Source organism: Megascapheus bottae, chromosome 14 (assembly GCF_031878675.1).
Source record: "Megascapheus bottae isolate mThoBot1 chromosome 14, mThoBot2.hap1, whole genome shotgun sequence".
In the NCBI taxonomy this organism is placed as follows: domain Eukaryota; kingdom Metazoa; phylum Chordata; class Mammalia; order Rodentia; family Geomyidae; genus Megascapheus; species Megascapheus bottae.
In genome coordinates this window covers 50,506,842-50,526,215 of record NC_143522.1, presented here as the reverse complement: position 1 = coordinate 50,526,215, position 19,374 = coordinate 50,506,842, and the positions used below count along the sequence as shown (strand labels likewise).

General features: G+C 36.7%; 1 protein-coding gene across 3 annotated transcripts in view; it reads left to right on the top strand.

Annotated features, from left to right (window-relative positions):
- The window catches only part of Akap6 (A-kinase anchoring protein 6), a 461,670-nt gene that overhangs the window by 56,041 nt on the left and 386,255 nt on the right, over positions 1 to 19,374 (top strand). The gene's annotated exons all lie outside the window — the stretch shown is intronic.

Sequence of the window (19,374 nt, the reverse complement as noted above, 5' to 3'; positions counted from 1 at the left end):
CATGTTGGGGTCCTTCTCGGACATCTAGGAGGGGGGTAAGATGGCAATGGAGCCCACCAATAATCCTGGGAACACAGACTCTGGAGCCAGACTCCCGGTGCAGATCTAACTTTATTTTAGAAAACACGCCCGCTAAATACAGATGGAGCTGTGGCCACCATGTCAGCAAATAGGGACTTCACTGAATGTGACTGTCAGCCACACCCCACTTGCCAGGAGTATCCGAGGCTCCTGCTCCAGGCGGGAGGGTCCAGGTGCCCTCTGGCTCCAGACTGTTTGTGGTCACTGAGTGTGTACATGATTTCCAGCAAGGTAGCAACAGCGGGGCTCCTACACCACTAACTAGGAGCCCGACAGGTACACACATATACATATAGAGTTTCAGTACAAAATAGCTTTCTAATAAAATACCAAATACTATCCATGAGGAACAATATAATAATTTGACTACCTTAAAATTTAAATTATTTAAAATATTTTAAAAAGTAAAAGTATTGGTCACAAGTCAAGAGAAGATTTTGAAATATATGAACACTAAATGAGTAAGCAGAATACTTGAGCTTCTAATATAGTTGATCTTTAATAGTTTGCATTGTTCTTAGGTACTGTTGATAGTCTGGGGACCACATTTTGAGTATCAGTCATGATAATCCTATTCTTCCAACTTGAATATTTTATGAATGAGCACATGATCTAAGCCTTCTAGATCAGATATGAGAAGTCTACTTGATACTTTCAGGAAGGCTACCTTATTTCAGAGAAACATATAAGATAGTTCTGTTTTTTCTTGGGACATTATCATGTGAGGATTTGATGCCTAGAACTACCACAGGCATCTTGCTATCATTCTGAAAATGAACCTAGTCTAGCGTCGAGGTCAAGTCAAGTAAGTTACAGGGCTGTAAAGCTAGATACCTATACCTCTTTCTTTACTAAGTTTTCTTATAAACTCATTATTTCCTATGTGAGATCTTGTAAAAAGTTTTCTGGCTAATTTACAGGGCCAAAATATTGTAAATGAAATAGTTATCATTTCAGTATATTGAATCTTGTTCCCTGTCTCATTCCCAGCTATTAAATACCAAAGTATCTGAATTTATTTCAGGTTATATTTTCATTTCTTTTTTGAACATGTAGTTTTCCTTTTCACTTTACCCTATCTTGTTCCCAATCTCACCCAGGTCTCTAGGAATTTGTTGTAACACTTTAAAATTGTGAAATCCTTAAAAGGAAGCAATTACTCCAACTTGTTTATCATTTGCATCTGGAAGACAGCAGGATAGATTTCTGGTTGAGTGTATGATCATAGTGTTACTGAAGGTCTTCTTCCTCATATCCCACTTTTATACATTGCCATTTCTAGCAATCATGGCTAATTAGTAACAATCTTTTTCTTCACACTTAAATTATAATTTCTAGAATTCCCCAATAAAGTAAGCATTGATTCTATTTGAATTTTAAACATGCCCTGTCCTTCTTTGCTGTTTTTGGCTGGGAAGAATTGCAACAGATTTAAGGCTGTATGAAGCAAATGCCTGAATCCTCAATCCTGGATAGGACTGGGAAGAAACTAGAAAGTACTCTGTAGGGAGTACTCAGCAGAGCTCATGTACATGAAATCTCGGAAAGGGAACAATGAATTTTCTCCCATTTTGAAATCACTGTTTGGATAGTTTCTTTATTCAGAGCATCAGGGATTGTTGACAGTTGCATGAAAAGGATAGAAGATGATGGGACAACTGATGAACCAAGCCACCATGGACTCAAAATAAATTTCTATCTGTTGAATCCTTTAGCTATAGATAAATGAGTTATAAGTCTCAAACCAATTTCTATTGACAGGTATCCCTATCATGGTTTACAGCATAGTGTGCATTCTAGTTGGCTGCTGAGAGGCTTATTATGTGCTGTCTTCTCTGAATATGACTGGGCTGAAGTCACCAAATTGGTACAGATACTGCACAGAGCAGGATTATACAGTAGAAAAATAAAGATCTTAATAATTATAAGTAACATAGCAGTGTGTGTGTGTGTGTGTGTGTGTGTGTGTGTGTGTGTCCTAAAATTGAACTCAGGCAGGACCTGGGTGCTCTCCCTGAGTGTTTTTGCTCAAGGCTAGTGTTCTACCACTTGACCCACAGCTCCACTTCTGGCTTTTTGGTGGTTAATTGTAGGTAAGAGTCTTGCGGATTTTTCTGCATGGACTGCTGCCACTGTAGCTTTCTTGGTTTCTTTTCTCAGAAACTTGAAGTTCATGAGAATGTATATGAGTGTGAAGAACTTTATTTAGAAGAGATATATTTCAGTGGAAGACTACTGTTGCTGTTGTTCCCAGGTGTCCAAATTTAAAGGGTTTTATACCCTGGACTGTGTTCTGATTGGTTACATTTTAATTGGTTGAGTCCTACAACATTTTGATTGCATGTTAATTCCTCATCGGATCCCTTCTTGAAATTATCTCCACATAGTCATAGGACAGTTATAGAAAATTGAGGAACTAGAAGATTCTAGAGAGGGGACTGGGAGTTTGGCCTATTGGTAACAGTGCTTGCCTAGCATGCATGAAGATCTGGGTTTGATTCCTCGGTACCACATGCATAGAAAAAACCGGAAGTGGTGCTGTGGCTGAGGTTATAGAGTACTAGCTTTGAGAAAGCCCAAGACCAGTGCTCAGGCCATAAGATCAAGCCTCGGGACTGGCAAGAAAAAAAAAAAGATTCTAGAGAGGGCAGAGGCAGGATATTGTTTTCTGCTAGAAACTCTTTTTGAAACAATGTTGTCTGTTTTGCTACTGGTTTCTGCTTGTTAGGACAAAAAATACCGTTTAGGTGTTGAGTCCCAACTAATTTACTCTTTCACGGGGCTAAACACAAATGCAAGGTAAATACTATACCCTAGAAATGAGACCAAGAGAAAGAGGATATTGAGAACGTTCTATGCTCTGTGGACAGAACATCTGACAAAAGCTATGACATCTGGTCAGAAGCCCAGCAAAGGAGATTGTTTACTTGCTCCATATAGACAATGCTATATCCACTGTTTTGTTTTGTTTTGCCAGTCCTGGGGCTTGAACTCAGGGCATGGGCACTGTCCTTGGGCTTTCTCAAGGTTAGCACTCTATGACTTGAGCCATAGCATTATTTCTGGATTTTTTTGTTTACCGAGGAATCAAACCAAGGTTTTCAAACATGCTAGGCAAGCACTCTTACCACTGAGCCATGCTTCAGGCATAGGTCCACAGTTTTGAAAGCCAGAAGAAATAATTTTGAGCACTTTATTTTCTGCTCACAATTATTTTTAATGATAATCATGTGGATAATCATTTGTAGTAATCGTTTTGATTTGGCCTTGCATAATGTTTTGTAACAAATATAATTAACACTTTTAATAGGACTGAATTACATTGAATTTATTTAAATTCAGTGAAATATTTCATGTATGACCTAAATTTGCTTTTGCCAAATTAAGATATTACACTTTGCAGTTTGCATTGCTGCACTGTTTTAACATTGAATTCAAACAAAAATCTAAAATTCCTTGTACACAGAATGATATAATTGATAGAAATTATATTTTGTTATTTCATCTTAGCAGTTGTGTCTAAACTACTTTTTTCATATATTTTTTATTGTAATTAATAGAAGGGTTACATTATATTTGGCAGATACAAAGTGCATTAATTAAAATACATTGATACCCTTTCTCCTGTATTGGTCCCCATTTCCCTCCCTCACACCCCTACCCCTTCCCTACCCCCCTTCCCTATCCAATTTCAAACGACCAAATACAAATATATCCAATATATCACATAACAAAGTGAGATACTGTAACAATATGAGATAACCAAGGGACAGCAAAAGAGATGAGAGATAACATAGTACATTAAGGACAACAATCACTCATTATATAGCTTTTGCTTTTATATCCTAGAGGTCCTTTCATTTAGCATCATACTATATGGCCTTATGTATCTAGGTTTTCTTCTATTGCAAACCTCTGCTAGGAGAGACCAAGGTTTCCACTGATTAATGCAAATGAGGGAAACCATTGAGCCTATGTTCCTTTGAGTCTGGCTTACTTCACTTCATATGATTTTTTCTAACTCTTTCCATTTCCTAACAAATGTGGCGATGTCATTCTTTTTGACTGCCGCATAGAATTCCGTTGTATACAAATACCACATCTTGTTGATCCACTCATCAACTGAGGGACATCTGCATTGGTTCCATATCTTTGCTACGGTAAATAATGCTGCAATGAACATCGTTGTTATGCTAGTGGATTTAGTATGTCCTTGTTTCTGGACAATTGGGTAAATGCCTAGTAGTGGAATTGCTGGGCCATAGGGGAGCTCTATGTTTAGTCTTTTGAGGAAATGCCATAGTGCTTTGCTTAGTGATTGAACAAATTTGCACTCCCACCAACAGTGTAGTAGTGATCCCTCCTGGCCAGCTTCTGTTATTAGTTTTCTTGACACTGGCCATTAAAACTGGACTGTGGTGGAATCATAGACTTGTTTTGATTTGCAGTTCTTTTATGACCAGAGCTGTTGAGTATTTCTTCATGTGTCTATAGGCCATTTTTATTTCTTGTTCAGAGAAGACTCTCTTTAAGTCTTTGGCCCATCCTTTAATGGGATGGTTGTTTCTTTGGAGATTAGTTTTGGAGTGATTCAATTTTTTGAGCTGTTGATATATTTTAGATATGAGGCCTTTGTCCATTGTATGGTTGGTGAAGATCTTCTCCCATTCTGTATGCTTCCTAATTAATTTACTAGTTATGTCCTTTGCCATACAAAAGCTCTACAATTTAATGTAGTCCCATTTATCCAGCCTTTCTATGATTTCTTGTGATTTTTGGCCCTTATTAAGAAAGTTTTGACCTGTGCCAAGGAGGCCTAGTGTATCTCCTATTCCTTCTTGTTAAGTTTTCAGTGTGTCAGCTTTTAGCTCCAGGTCTTTGATCCATTTGGAGTTAATTGTAATGCACGGTGACAAAGAAGAATCCAACTTTAGTTTTCTACAGGTGCTTAACCAGTTCTGCCAGTACCACTTGTTGAAGAGGCTGCCTTTCTTCCATTCTATTTTTTTGGCTCCCTTATCAAAGATTAGGTGGCCCTAGGTCTGTAGTTTGATATCTGGGTCCTCATTTCTATTCCATTGGTCTTCAGGCCTGTTCTTGTGCCAGTACCAAGCTGTTTTGATTATTATAGCTCTGTAATAGAGTATAAAGTTTGGTATTGAAATTCCTCCTGTGCTGTTCTTTCTGCTAAGAAGTGTTTTTACTATACGGGGTCTTTTATTATTCCATATGAAATTTTGGATTGCCTCTTCTATTTCTTTAAAGAATGACATTGGGATATTGATGGGAACTGCGTTGAATTTGTAGAAAGCCCTTGACAAGATTGTCATTTTGACGATGTTGATTGTTCCTGTCAAGGAGCATGGGAGGTTTTTCCATTTCTTCAGTTCTGCTTTGATTTGCTTTTTCAGGGTTTTAAAGTTTTCATCAAAAAGGTCCTTTACATTCTTAGTTAAGATAATTCCTAGGTACTTTGGTTTTTTTGAGGCTATTGCAAAAGTAGTTGCTTTCCTGATTGTTGCCTCATTCCTCTCACTTTTGGCATAGAGGAAGGCAGTTCATTTTTTGAGTGTTAATTTTATACCCGGCTACCCTTCCAAAGTTTTGAATCAGCTCAAGGAGCTTGGGAGTGGAGTCTATAGGATTTTTAAATACAGAATCATGTCATCTGCAAAGAGGGAAAGTTTTACTACCTCTTTCCCTATTTGGATCCTCTTTATGCTTGCTTCTTGCCTTATTGCTCTGGCTAGGAATTCTAATAGTATGTTAAAGAGGAGTGGAGAAAGTGGGCATCCTTGTCTCATTCCTGATTTTAGAGGGAATGGCTTTAGATTTAGCCGTTAAGTATAATACTAGCTGTGGGTTTGTCATACACAGCCTTTATTATATTGAGGAATGTTCCATGGATTCCTAGTTTCTTCAGAGCTTTTAACATAAAGGGGTGTTGGGTCTTGTCAAATGCCTTTTCTGCATCTATTGAGAGAATCCTGTGATTTTTGTCCCTGCTCCTGTTGATGTGTTGAATTATATTAATTGATTTGTGTATGTTGAACCAGCTTTGCCTCCCTGTGATGAATCCTGTTTGATCATAGTGTATAATTTTTTTGATGAGTTGTTGTAGGCAGTTTATTTGGTTGAAAGTTTTGCATCGATGTTCATCAAAGAAATAGGTCTATAGTTTTCTTTCTTTGATTAATTCCTGTCTGGATTGGGGATGAGGGTTTTACTGGCTTCATAGAATGAGTTTGGTAAAGAACCTTCATTTTCAATTTCATTGAAGAGCTTGAGGAGTATTGGTGTGAGCACTGCTTTGAAGACTTTATAGAATTCAGCTCTGAATCCATCTGGCCCTGGGCTTTTCTTAGGTGGAGGGTCTCTTAATGCCATTTCTATTTCAGTGCTTGAAATAGGCCTGTTTAGTTGGGTTAGTTCTTCTTGGTTCAATGTGTGTATGTTAATATTGGCTAGGGATTCATCCATTTCTTCTAGATTCTCAAATTTGTTGGCATAAACGTTTGAGAAGTATTCCCTCATGATACTCTGGATCTTGGTAATTCCTGTTGTGATATTACCATTTTCGTCTGCGATTCTCAAATTTGTTGGCATAAGGTTTGAGAAGTATTCCCTCATGATACTCTGGATCTTGGTAATTCCTGTCGTGATATTACCATTTTCGTCTGTGATTTTGTTTATTTCGGTATGCGCCCTTCTTTTTTTGGTAAGGTTTGCTAAGGGTCTGTCAATTTTGTTAATTTTTTCAAAGAACCAACTCCTTGTTTTGTTGATTCTTTCTATAGTTTTTTTGGATTCCAATTCATTTAATTCTGATTTGATTTTAATAATTTGCTTCCTTCTACTGGGATTAGGGTTGGTTTGTTGCTCTTTTTCCAGGAGGTTAAGGTGACACATTAAATTGTTGGTTTGTGATTTTTCCAATCTGTTATTGTAGGCACTGAGAGCTATAAATTTTCCTCTGAGTACAGCCTTTTCCGTGTCCCAAGGGAGCTGGTATTTTGTGTGCTCCTTTTTGTTAAATTTCATAAGCTGTTGAATTTCTGTTCTGATCTCTTCGATGACCCATTGGTGATTCAACAATGTGTTCTTCAATCTCCATGAGTTACAGGGTTTTCGTTGGTGGAGATGTGTGTTCAGTTCCAATTTGATTCCCTAGTGGTCTGAGAGAGTGCAGGGAGTAATTTCAGTGTTTCTGAATCTGCCCAGGTTTGTTTTATGCCTTAAATGTGGTCAATTTTGGTAAATGTTCCATGTGTTGTTGCTGGGTGGAATAATCTGCAAATGTGTGTTAGATCCAGTTGGTCTATTCAGTTGTTAAATCTAAGGTTTCTTTGTTGATTTTTTGCCTCGTTAATCTGTCCATAGGTGAGAGTGGTTTGTTAAAGTCACCAACAATCACTGTGTTTCGATCTATGTATGGTTTCAGTGAAACTAAAGTCTGCTTGATGAAGTTCGGAGCTCCAGGATTAGGTGTGTAGATATTTAGGATGGTTATGTCCTTCTGGAGGAAAGATCCCTTTAGTAGTATGTAGTAACCTTCTTTGTCTTTTCTCACCAATTTTAGTTTGCTATCTATTTTATCTGATATGAGGATGGCAACTCCAGCCTGTTTATGGGTCTGTTAGCTTGATAAAGTTTATTCCAACCTCTCACTTTCAAAAAATGTTTGTTTTGGGGGTAAGGTGTGTCTCTTGAAGACAGCAGAACGATGGATCTTGCTTTTTGATCCAACTAGATAGTCTATGTCATTTAATTGGAGAGTTAAGTCCATTGATATTGAGAGTCAGGGTTGAGAAATATTTATTAGTTCCTGCCATTTTTACAAGCATTCATTAAGGCCTGTGTCTTGATAGTTTTTGTGGTACTTAGATGTTATGAGTTTTAGGTGCCATGTCTTTCTCTGTATTACATTTGTGTTGGTTTTCTATGTGTAGAACATCTTTGAGAATTTTCTGTAGTGTTGGTTTTGTTGCTACATGTTGAAGCTTTTCCTTGGAATGGAATGTTTTTATTGTTCCCCTCAGTTATGAATGAGAGCTTAGCTGGGTACATTATTCTTGGTTGATAGTTATTTGACTTCAGGGCATGACATATATCCTTCCAATCTCTTCTTGCTTGCATGGTCTCTGCTGAGAAATCTGGGGTTATTCTGATTTGTTCGCCTTTATAGGTGATAGTTCTCCTCACCCTGGCTGCTTTTAGGATCCTTTCTTTGGTCTCTGTTGATCCAGTTCAGATTATAACGTGGCAGTGGGATGTCCTTTTCTGGTCAGGTCTGTTTGGGGTTCTAAAAGCTTCTTGTATCTGGATGGGCCTGCCCTTCTGGATATTTGGGAAGTTCTCTGAGATGATTCCCTGAAGTATATTTCCAATACCATTGACCTCTTTCTCCAGACCCTCCTCAATACCAATTAGCCTTATATTAGGCTTCCTAATTGTATCTTGGACCTCCTGAAGCGCTCTCTCATATTTCCTAGATTTGGTTTGACTCATTTTCTTTTCTTTTTCTATAACAACTAAATTATCTTCAACCCCAGAAATTCTCTCTTCTGCATTGTCTAACCTGCTATCAAAGCTTTCTACTTTATTCTTCATCTCCCTTGCTTCTAATTGCTCATTTTTGATGCCTTGAATCTCTTGTTTTAGATCATGTATGGATTTCTTTAACTCCTTGATTTCCATTTGAGTGGTTAGCTCAGCAGCTTTATTCTCTTTGGACATTTGTTGGAATTTGATCACCTTTTTTGTGGATTCTTTGTTTTTTTTTAATATTTTTTATTGTAATTAATAAAAGGGTTACATGATATTTGCCAAATAGAAGGTGCATTAATTCACATATATTGATTCCCTTTCACATGTCTTGGTCCCTATTACCCTCCCCTTGTTTGTGGATTTTTTGAATTTGTCTATTTTTCTTTGAAAAACCTTTATTATGGCCTTCTTTATGGCTTACACTTTTTCACATATCACCTTGTTTATGGTTTCCTCTTGTTTAGCTAGGGATTCCTCCCTTATCTCTTTCTTTATGTTTTCAGACTTTTAATTAATGATGTTTATCAATTGCAGTTGTATAGCACTTGGAAGACTCTCCTCTAGATTTGCCACTGACTGCTCCATTGCCTGTTTATTTTGGGTGGGAGATGCTATTCCTTGATTTGACATTTTTCTTGAGTTTCTTGTTCTGCCCATTTGAAAATTGGAGCAAGATTAATACTAAACAAGATTATAATTTTTCAGGCATATCCAACCTAGAACTTTTTAGTGGGCTGACAATAGATGTTGCTCTTTTAGATTGGTAATATTACTCTCTCTTTCTTTTTGTGCACTTACATACAAATCTAATACAACCACAGATTACCGATTTATGATCAAAACAATAAGCCCCTCAATCCAATCTCTATTGTATTTAAGTCCCTCTGGACCTAGAGTATAATTGAACACCTAGATACACAACATAGGTTAACAACCATCAAATGTAGATCCATGCATTATAAGAGTTGAAGGATGAACAGAGGACCAGAGATAGAAAAATAATATGAAAGAGAAAGACAACAAGGTAGGTAAAAGAACAATGCAGGAGTGTAAGATTATTATAGTAATGAAGAAAAGGTATCGTGTAAGGATAACTGACCTAATGTGATAGACATGTAGAATATTTGAGTAGGAAGTTTAGAAGAACTTAGATAAAACTTATGAAAATAAGAAGAGTAATAAGAAGAATATATAGAGAAAAGAGGGAGGTAGATATAGGAGATTTCTATAACACAAATTTTAAAAAGAAAAAAGAAACAAAACAACAACAAAATAGAACAGAACACAGCAAAAACAAAAAGATGGGGGGAGATTCCTTACTATTGAGTTCTTACTGAAGAGATACTAGGGTTGGGAACCAGGAGATTAAAAAGCAGGTGGCTGTTTTAATATAGATGTCATTTTTATTCAGACCGTACCCAGAGCTGTCACTGTGTTTTTAGGAACGTCCACAGTGACAGAAGGAATGTTGAAAAGAGAGGAGGAAAAAAAAAAAGAGAAAAAAAGAAAAAAAAGGAATGAATCATAACATTAGAAAAAAAGGTGTAGGTAAAATGGAAAGAGAAAATAAGAACACCTAAAAATGCATATGAAAAGGGGTAGAAGAACAAGAAAAAGGGGGTATTCTTCAGTTTTGTTTTTTTGGGGAGGCGTGTGCTGGGCAGGATAGATAACTTGTGTCTCCACTAAATTTGGGATCCAAACACTTCAGGAAGTCTTTTTCTATTGTGATTTGGCTTTGTGGTTTTTCCAATCAGATTGCTTGATTGGTAAAACAAAGCTGAAAGATTCACAGGCGGCTTTGTTTACCAGGGCTGTGGTGGGCGCAGGGGATGGACTTCAGCAGCGCTGGGGCCCGATTTCTGGCTAAGGAATCTCTGCGAAATCCTTTGCCAGTTAGAATGATGGTGTTGCCAGCATCACCTCTCAGGTTCTAATTGCTTCGGCTGGGTCTTTGCCAGCAGTCAAGATGTCTTTGCCAGCAGTCAAGATACCCTTCTGCGAGCAGAAGAGGAAACTTCTCCTCGGAGGTACTCATAAATTGCTGGATTCTCAGGTTCCATGAAGCTGGTAGGTCCGTGCAGGGCCGGGTGTCGGCTCTGGGCTCGCGCAGGCTCTGTGTAGCTCTGTCTGCAGCCGGCAGGTCTGCGCTGCCATGATGCGTTGTCTGCTCCTTGGCTGGCGGGGCTCCACGCTGTCTTCTTGTGCTGCTATTCTGACTTTTTCCCTCTCTGACTCAGAACTCTGTGGCGCTAAATCTTACTTAGGATCAATTTTTGGTAAAGAACTCTCCCCTTCGCTGCCAGATCTTGAATCTTGGTGGGAGCTCAGAACAACTCATACTGAACCGCCACCATCTTCCGCCCATCTGTCCTTGAGCTCTCTATTTTTTTTTAACTTTCATTTTCTTTATTTTCCATTGATACCGTATGAATACAAAGTTTCTAGAAAGCTACAAAATGTCTACCACTTTATCAAGAAGGCATCAAATTGTGTCACTTTGCAAAGACATGAAAACACCTGCAGGAAACTGACACAAAAATAGCATTTTTAGAGTGATGAAATATTTGCAGTTAACTGTCATGGATATTAAAGTTATCACACATATGTACTGCGAAAGCTAGAATACATTTGTTTTTACAAACCACTTTGTAAAAAAATTCTCTGCACACAAACCCTATAATTTTCATATAACTATCATACTAAAGATAAATTCACACAGGATTTCTTAACCCATTTGCAGGAACGTTTGAAAGGCATTTGGGTAAACCTCTGGGCAGTACAGTATTCTTGTATTCATTAAATTTTGTGTTTAGGTACTGGTACCTTTTTGTTTAAAATATGTTCTAAGTGGTGGCTCTAAACTACTTTTTAAATAAGGAATACATTATTCTCTGAGGATGGGAATGAGAGGGAGAAAGAAAGAGAGAATGAGAAAGAAAGGAAGGGAGAAGATAGAGAAAGAAGAAGAGGGGGGAAAGAGAGGGAGAAAAAAAGGGAGGGGAAAGGGAGAAAGGAGAGTGGGAGAAAGAGGGAAGTGGGAAGAGGACAGAGGAGAGAAGGAGATGGAAGTGGGAAAGAAGGGTGGAAAACAAATTTGAAAGGGATATAGAGAGATATGAAGAGAGAATGTGAATCCACACCCACACAATTAAAATTGCAGCAATTCCTGGCTTTAGAATTTTAGCCATGATATAAATAAAAACAGACAGAATTTTAGTATATTTACTTTGGGTTTTTTTTTTGTTGCTGTTGTTGTTTTTGGGTACTTAATGGCACTTGAACTCTGGGCCTGGGTGTTGTCCCTGAGTTTATTCAGCTCAAGGTTAGCACTCTACTACTTGAGCCACAGTGCCACTTCTCTATTTACAATTTTTAACAAACAATTTGCCTTCCTATTTTCTGCCATAGGGATATGGAACAAAAGACAGAAAGAGTAGAGAGTGAATCTGGAGGGCAGCGAGAAGGTATCTTGCCCAGTATATTACAAGTTGAGAATTTCTTTTTGAAAAATCTCTTTTCATGAAATTGTAAAAACAGCCTTTCATTTTTACAGTTTGTGACTCCTAAAAGTAATCGAGTTGAGTGGACCACAACAAATTTATAGAATGACTCATAATTTTATAATACAAATGAAAACCTTAGAAATCTTAGAGCTGAGGCAAATGTCATTCTGGGATCATTTTGTACCATCCTTTATTTATTTATTTTTTTCTAGATGCCTGTACCCTTCACCTAAGTGCCTGCATTTTTGTGCCTTCCTCATTTTTCCTGTTCCTGCAAATTAGAAGAGCATGCAGATTACTTTCATCTTCTTGGCTTTCTCCCTGCCCCATACTTGGCCACTTCCTATTTTCTTCTTTTTTTCTTCACTGGACCAGACATGAATTTATTCTGGGAACTTTTAGTAATCTATGGAAAAGGTTCCTGAAAGGCTTCATGTCAGATGTTCTGTTGCTTGGTAACTTAACCTCCTGCCAAGTTTATGTTCAGAGACTTAGATAAACTGTTGAGTTCTCACTGTTATCTGGGTTGGGCTGCATTAGCTGTATAACTTTGCTGTGTTGAAATTCCCACTGAAAGGAACCTTGGCCTCCAGCAATGAAGGTGAAAGCAGAGGCTGAATCTGTCCAGCCCTAAAAAAGTACTCAGGGAGGTTGACCCTAGTAGAGGTATTGGCATGTTTGCTGAACTGTTACAAGTGATCAGAAGGTATGCTGATGAGGTTTAAGATTCTGTTTCTGTTTCTTTCTTGGTTCCCCCTTCCTGTCCTTCTCATTCCAGTTCCGGTGGTTTTACCAGAACTGATAGTTTTAGATTGAAAAAAGTTCCAACAAGTAGTAACAGGTAACATCAGAGAAATGGCTACTTCCCACCTGCATAACTCCCTGTACCTCCCCACATACACACATGTGCACACATGTACATACAACTCTTAAGGATTCAATGTTGGGACATACCAAACTGGGGGAAATAGTAGATGGGTAAAATTTTGATAAAACATGTACTTTTAATGCTAGTTAGGAGCTGAAGTCATAATGACTTCCTTATTGAAGTCAGGATGTTGAACAGAAAAAGTACCAGAACATTAGGCTCTTTTTTAAAAATAGAAAGTAAGAATTTTCTCATTACCTGCACAAATCATTTGCCATAACACAGAAAAAGCTGAACAATTTCTAAGATAGGTGCTGTTAATAGCCTGAATAAAAATCATTGTGTTGGAACAGTGTGGTAAGGAGCAGGAGTGGGTAGCTGAACAGGCTCTTCCCCAAGAATTGCTGACTAAAAGCCAGGATTATGCAAGTAAAAATGTTCAAAGAAGGTGTGAAAAAGAGCAAAAGTCTATGATACAATAAAATGCTAATGAGTCAATTGTTGAATTATCTTGTAAAAGTAGTCATTGTATCATTTGCAAATTAATCTTTGAAAGGATTGATTTAAATTGTGCTAGAAACTGAAAAAAATTATTAGGAGAAAGGTGTAGACCTCAGACTAGCAACAATATTTGTACTAAAAATGTTCAGTGTTTAGAATGATGTTAGAGCTTTTGGTGATGGTTTCAAACAATGGGCACTTTTAATTTTTCACTGAATGGGTCATGGGCCTCCTAAATTTAAGAGAATGAGAGAATATCCTGTGGATTCGATTTTTAGCGTACAAATAGAGTGTAACTTGACTTTACCTTGCTATTGCAGCCAGGATTGTTATTAATTATGCATTATGATAGTCTGAAAATATCTTTAAGTAGTTATAGATGTCAGTATACATAAAGTAGTAGAGTGGATAACAGCTTCTGGGAAATGGTGATAGTAGTTAGATAAGGTACATCTGTCTTCATGCTGCCCAGTAAATTCAACCTCACACATAAACATACATAGAATGAAAGTGAAAAACTGTAAAGGACATTCTAAGCAAATGAAATCCAAAATGAGCCATGAGTAGCTATCCATACGTCTTACAAAAAGATTTTGAGGAAAAAGCCAGATCTAGTAGTGGTAGCACCAATTTCACTTAGGGGTTTGAGGCAAGAAAATCATGTGTTTGAAGTAAGCCTGGACTACACAGTAAGATAGTGTTAATAAAGTGAAATAAAATGAAATAGACAGTAAGAAGAGATTAAGAAGATGATCTGAAAGTCATATAAAATCCTTAATTTCATAGATGGTAGAACAGATTCAGGAGCTTCTTATTAGCTGCCCAAGGCCATCTGTATACACTGATGATTTTTTATGGCCCATAAATTATGCTATATATATCCAAATGGCTCTTAGCAGAAAAAAGTTCTCCACCCCTGACAGAAGATAGAAAGATTATGCATTCATATACATTAAACATTTAGATACTCAATTTTACGTAAAAAATAGTACTAGATATGAAGAAAGAGATAGGCTCCAGACAGCAGCGACAGGAGATTTTAATAACCTACTCTCATTGCTAGATCATTTAGACAGAAGGTCAACAAAGAGATAATAACTCAAGTGGAATTAAAGACAATTATGTAGTGTCCTGCTTAACAATTATAGAATACATATTGTTTTCACCAGCATATAGTACTTTTTCTAAAATAGAATATATATCAATCTATAATGTTTTACCAAATTAGAACAATTTAAATAAGAATCTACATTTTTCTTATCAGCAGATAAGAGATTGAATGACACACTTTGCTTTTATTATTATCATTATATTTTTGCATCAGACCTGGGGCTTGAACTAATTGTCTGGGTCCTGTCCCTGTGCATTTTTTCCCTCAAGGATAGTATTCTACCACTTGATTCACAGCTTACTTCCTGTTTTTTGGTGGTTAAGTAGCGATAAGAGTCTCATAGACTTCTGCAAGGATTGCACTACTATCCTCAGATCTTATCCTCCTAAGTAGCTAGGGCAAGAGCCGCTTGTGCCTGGCTTTAAAAACCTTTATTTAATAATAAATTTTTGAATAAATGGTGGGTCATTGAAGAAGTCAGAGGGAAAATGTACAAATTCCTTTAATCAAGTGAAAAAGGAATGTGGGATACAGCACAAGCAGTCATGAGTTAAGTTTATAGAGTGCCTACAAAAAAAAGAGATCTCAAGTAATCCAAAAAACAAGAATAAAATACAATGCATAAAATAAGAAATAAAGCAAGAATAAAATCTGTAGAAGGAGACAAATAAAAAAAATCACATCAGAGGGTCCAGGAGTGTGGCCTAATGGTAGAGTTCTTGCCTAGCATGCATGAAGCCTTGGGGTTCCGTTCCTCAGTACTACATACACCAAAAAAGTTGCAAGTGGGGCAGTGGTTCAAGTGGTAGAGTGCTAGCCCCCCAAAAATTACAGCAGAAGTAAATGAAAGAGACTAGATATATTCTAAAATGGATCAAAAAGGGTTTTTTTGTGAAAAAGTAAACAAAATTAAAAATGTTTAGTTAAATGGGAAAGAGAGAAATAGAGAAAGAAAAAGAAAAAAACCAAACAGGTAAGATTAGAGATAAAAAAAGTAACATTACAACTGATATCAAATGAGTATTAGGAGATTTTTCTTTTTCTTTTCTCTTGTGTGTGTGTGTTGTGTGTGTGCACATACAGGTTATTATGAATTGAACCCAGTACCTCACACATTAGGCAAGAACTTTACCACTCTACCGCTCTACCACTCTTCCAATTTAAAAAAAAAAAAAAAACAACCCAAACTATATGGAAATTAGAAAGTCTAAAAGCAAGAGGAAAATTTTATGAGTATATATGACCTATTAAAATTGAACTAAGAAAACATAAAATCAAAATAGTCAAGGGCTGGGAGTTTGGCCTAGTGGTAGAGTGCTTGCCTAGCCTGCACGAAGACCCAGGTTCAATTCCTCAGTACCTTATACATAGAAAAAGCAGGAAGTAGTGCTGTGGCTCAGGTGGTAGAGCTTTAGCTCTGAGAAAGCCCACAGATAGTACACAGGCTCTGAGTGCAAGCCCTAAAACTGGAAAAAAAACCCATCAAATAACTAATTACAATATTGAGCCAGCAAAGGAAAACTTTCTGGCAAAGGAAAACTCAGGATGGGAGGGCTTCACTTGTTGAATTTTACCCACTTGTAGGAAGAACTAACGTCAATACTTCTTTGTTACTTTGCTACCAAAATATGACAAAACAACAACAAAACATAGACCAATATCTCTGATGAAAATACATACAAAAACCTTCAACAAAATACTTGCAATTCAAATTCAATAGTACTGCAAAAATAACATAACGGTGACCAAGACAGGTTTATTCTAGACATGCAAGGATGCCTCAATATGTGAAAATCCATAAATGTGACATAGTAGTTAAACAGAATTAAGGATGAAAATCATAGTATCATCCCAACAGATGCAGAAAATGCCTGTGATAATGTTCAAGTCCCTTCATAAAAAAGTCTTGAATAAACTAGGCATGGTAATATCATACTTCTACATAATGAAGGTTATAGATGACAAACTCTTGGCCAACATTATACTGAGTGGAAAAAACTAAGAACATTTACTATAAGATTAGAACCAAGATAATATATCTACACCCACTACTAGAACTTTTAGCCAAAGCAGTTAGGAACAGAAATAAAAGATGGGCCCTGGGAGTTTGACCTAATGGTAGAGTGCTTGCCTAGCATGGACGAAGACTCAGGATCAATTCCTTGGTACCACATACATAGAAAAAAAGCTGGAAGTGGTGCTGAGGCTCAAGTGGTAGAGCTCTAGTCTTGAGAAAGTCCAAGGACAGTGCTCAAGCCCTAAGCTCAAGCCCAGGGCTGGCAAAAAAAAAAAAAGACACTAGCACAACAATGTTCATTGCAGCACTATTTACCATAGCAAAGATATGGAACCAACCTAGATGTCCCTCAGTTGATGAGTGGATCAACAAGATGTGCTATTTGTACACAATGGAATTCTATGCTGCTGTCAGAAAGAATGCATTGCCCCATTTGTTAGGAAATGGAAAGACTTAGAAAAAATCGTATTAACTGAAGTAAGCCAGACTCAAAGGAACATAGGCTCAATGGTTTCCCTCATTTGTCATAATCAGTAGAAATCTTGGGCTCTCCTAGCAGAGATTTGCAATAGAGCAAAACCTAGATACATAAAGCCATATAGTATGATGCTAAATGAAAGGACCTCCAGAATATAGAAACAAAAGCCATATAAAAAGTGATTGTTGTCCTTAATGTTTTATGCTATCTCTCACCCCTTTTGCTGTCCCTTGGTTATCTTATATTGTTACAGTATTTCATCTTGTATATATGTTTATTTGGCTATTTGAAATAGGATAGGGAAATGGGGAAAACAAGATGAGGGGTGAATGTGGGGGGGGGAATGGAGAGCAAGACATGAGAAAGGGTATCAATGTTTGTGAAGTAATGCACCTTCTATCTGGTGAATATAATGTGACCCTTCTATTAATTACAATAAAAATATATGGAAAAAATAAAATGACAAAAAAAAGAAATGTCATACATTCTGGGCATTTGAGGATTCTATATGTTACTGAGCTTGACCCTCATTTTCCTCATTGCCAGTGTGCAATTTAGTTTACTCAAATCTGCTGAATCAATTATCTTTTGCTTACTTACTTTCTCTTTAATCTCTTTTTAAAAAATAATCAGTGATCAAACACTTGACTTCAGTAATTCTTCTCTAGTTTTTCTTCAATTATACCATACTCAATTATCTACTTACCAGGTGATAGGTGCTTGGGTTACTTCACATTTTAGCTGTCATGAATAATGTTGTTGTAAGTATACACATTTTCCCTTATGTCTTTGGTTTTTAATATTTTTGGGACATTTATCCAGAAGTGGACTTTCTGCATAGATCCTTTCTTTGGATACTAATTCTATTTTTAGTTTTTTGAGGAACTGCCATATGGTTTTTCCATAGGGCTATACTAGATCACTCTTTTACTAATAAAATACAAAGTTCTCATTATTTGCCATCTTTCTCACACTTTTTTTTCTTACTTTAGATCTTACGTTGTATCTCCCAGTTTTCATGAGTATTTCTCTAATAACCAGTGATATTGAATACCTTTCATGATCTTACTGGTCATTTGTATATCTTTTTGAGAAATGTTTATTCAAAACCCTTAATCAACTTTTAATTAGGTTACTTTTTTGGCTTGTTGAATTTTAAGAGTTCTCTATATACTCTAGATACTAATTTTTTTTTACCAGACACATGATTTACAAATACTTTCTCCCATTCTGTCAGTTGCTCTTTTTAACTGTTGTTATTGTTCTTTGATAATGCACAAAATTTAAAAAAATTCATGAACTCCAACTTGTCTATTTTTTATAACTTTGTAAACAATGAAAACCCATGCTATTTAATTTAAGCAACTGTTTCAGTTTGAATTGAAAGTGCTATTTTAAAATGCTCTCTTATAAAGATACATACTGTAAATTTTATGGTAATCTTGCCTTAACACTGATATCATGTTATAATATAAAACTTGTTATATTTAAATATTTTTTAAACTAGTCATATCTTAACAAAAATTTAATGAAAACCTTATTTATAGGCTGATCATTTTTATATGTCAGTACTGGGCTTTGAACTCAGAGCTTTGCGTTTTCTAGATAGGTGCTATACCACTTAAGTTATACCATCTTCCTTTTTTTTGCCAGTCCTGGGCTTGAGCTCAGGGCTTGAGCACTGTCCTTGGACTTTCTCAAGGCTAGAGCTCTACCACTTGAGCCTCAGCACCACTTCCGGCTTTTTTTTCTATGTATGTGGTACCATGGAATCGAACCCGGGTCTTCGTGCATGCTAGGCAAGCACTTTAACCACTAGGCCAAACTCCAGGCCCCCATCTTCCTTTTTTATTTTAGCTATTTTGTGGATAGGGTCTCATACATTTTAGACAGGCACATTATTTACAAATATTTACTAAGGAAACTTGGTTTAAGTACAGAGACTTGTTCTGTGGCCTCAAGATAGTTTATTTTCCCCAATCTATTTTGCTATGCATTTCAGTTAAAAATAAATACACATAGAAACCACTAATTCTTTTTTATATATATTTTTATTGTAATTAATAAAAGGGTTACATGCTATTTGCCAGATAGAAGGTGCATTGATTCACATACAATGATATCCTTTCACATGTCTTGGTACCCATTACCCTCCCCCCACCCACCACCCACTCCCCGTATTGGTTTTCCCCCCTTTCCTATCAAGTTTCAGATAGCCAAATACAAATAAATTAAAAATATCAAATAACAAAGTGAGATACTGTA